The sequence below is a fragment of the Balaenoptera acutorostrata genome, chromosome 1, assembly GCF_949987535.1.
Source record: "Balaenoptera acutorostrata chromosome 1, mBalAcu1.1, whole genome shotgun sequence".
NCBI classification, from domain to species: domain Eukaryota; kingdom Metazoa; phylum Chordata; class Mammalia; order Artiodactyla; family Balaenopteridae; genus Balaenoptera; species Balaenoptera acutorostrata.
The window spans coordinates 60,259,643-60,261,900 of NC_080064.1; the positions used below are offsets into that span (position 1 = coordinate 60,259,643).

General features: G+C 40.3%; 1 non-coding gene across 1 annotated transcript; it reads left to right on the forward strand.

The window, feature by feature from the left end:
• The first annotated feature begins 1,274 nt into the window (after positions 1-1,274).
• On the forward strand, positions 1,275-1,438 carry LOC114238027 (U1 spliceosomal RNA). Its single transcript, XR_003623466.1, has one exon. It is a non-coding gene; the product is annotated as a U1 spliceosomal RNA (small nuclear RNA).
• The last annotated feature ends 820 nt before the right edge of the window (positions 1,439-2,258 follow it).

The following is a 2,258-nucleotide window of genomic DNA, read 5'->3' on the forward strand; positions in this document are numbered from 1 at the left end:
CCTGGTGGCGCAGTGGTTGAGAATCTGCCTGCCAATGCAGGGGACACGGGTTCGAGCTCTGGTCTGGGAGGATCCCACATGCCGCGGAGCAACTGGGCCCGTGAGCCACAACTACTGAGCCTGCGCGTCTGGAGCCTGTGCTCCGCAACGAGAGGTCGCGATAGTGAGAGGCCTGCGCACCGCGATGAAGAGTGGCCCCTGCTAGCTGCAACTAGAGAAAGCCCTCGCACAGAAACGAAGACCCAACAAAGCCAAAAATAAAAATAAATAAATAAATTAATTAATTAAAAAAAAAAAAAGTCTGCTGGCACCTGAATCAAGTCCCTCGCACTAAGGTATTACAGTTTAAAAAAAAAAAAAAAAATGTTCACACAGCAACAATTCCTCAGACTACAAAAATCTTGGTGTCAGCAGTGGCACAGAAAGTGTCTCGGTGGTAGAGACAAAAACAAGTAATGTAGCTATCTGATTTATCAGAGAAAGCGTAGGGGTCACAAACAATAAGATAAATTCTGAAGAAGGGAATAAATCTTGTTTTCTTAGTGAATCAGGGAAATGAAAAAAAAAAACCAACCAGAAGTAACTGCTGAATTTGAAACACTAGAAACAATCAGTTGACAAAAACAAATGATTCAATCAAAGTTGTTATTTCATGTGGTGGAACAAGTGTTTGCAAAACCATTAGTCTACTAGCAAGTCACTCATCATATAACCCCAACATACCTTTCAAGAAGATGTCCTTTTATGGGTCTAAGCTATTCCAACCAGCCTGGGATTCTTATGTTTTCCCAAAATGAACTATGTATTTCAAGTCCTAAGCTCAGGAACTGGTAGCCCAGTTCTGAAGCTGTAGCAGAAGAGGTCAGAAATTGACTAAAACTGGCATTAGATGGGTGGTGAAAACAGGAGGAATGGCTAAGTCACAGGAGAGAGAGAATTCTAAGCAGAGTTACATGTATCTATGCTATGAATATGAATATATATATGCTATGAATTATAGCAGTTAGCCAGGGGAAGGAAGTACCAAGTAATACAGCCAGAGACACTGGGGAAGAGCTATTACTGGAAATATTATGCCAAGGGAATAAAACAAAATTGTTAGCTGTATAAGGTCCGAGAAGGCAAATTCAGGGCAAGACTGAAATAAAGAGTTTCATGGTAAAACAGTGGCAAACGTGCGTAAGGTTATCTGAGATTTTTCTTTTTTAGCCATTTGCATTCTACCTCTTTTGCTACCATACATTTTTTTTTTTCCCCGTAAAGTGATCAACTTCATACTTACCTGGCAGGGGAGATACCATGATCATGAAGGTGATTTTCCCAGGGCGTGGCTTATCCATTGCACTCCGGATTTGCTGACCTCTTTGATTTCCCCAAATGTGGGAAACTTGACTGCATAATTTGAGGTAGTGGGGGACTGCATTTGCGCTTTCCCCTGATCTTTGCAAGGTTTTAAAAAAACAGACATTTTGTAGTTTTATGTATTTCTCTAGTGTATTTAGTGTTCCCTCCTTGTTACTAAAATTTTTCTGCTTGTTGCTCAGTCTGCACTTTCGTTTCCTTGCGGAAAAATGTAGGTGAGGTGCCCCTTCATGTCAGTTAAGCCTTCTTTTTATGTTGCCACGTAAAGTATATTTTGGGTTGTAACTTTGATGTTTTGTATATCTAGCTCTACTTTTTCTCTAGTCAGGGAATGTCTAAGCAAAGGACTGGTGGGCTGTTACTGGCACTCCTCTACCCAGAAGCAGCGAAACACAGAATTTCCCTTCTTGCTTTTACAGCCTTGAATAGCTATCAACTTCACCATGACAGTTTTCCTTTTAAACCCCACCCCACCAAATAAATACGTACATACATACAAACATACGTAAGTGATCAACTTCAGGAACCACTCAATACCTCCATGACTTGATGCCTTAGATAATCTACAGTTAAAATGGAGATCTGTTAAATTCCTAGCCATATTTCAGCAACCTTTGTCTAAAATGACAGAGCCCTAAATAGCTTCCTCCCAAATCACTGGTAAGGCCACCTGAATTCCCACCTCTGAGTACAATACCATCCTCAATTTACACTTCCACACACTTGACGTAAGCAGACTTTTGATTTTATAAACCTGATGGGTGTGAAAATGTGAAGTTGAACATCTTTTCTTTATGTGTATCTTTATGCCTTCTGTTCATATCTTCACCCTCTTATCTAATGGGTTGTCTTTTACGTACTGATTTGTAGATTTCTTTTTATATGTAATGAATGCT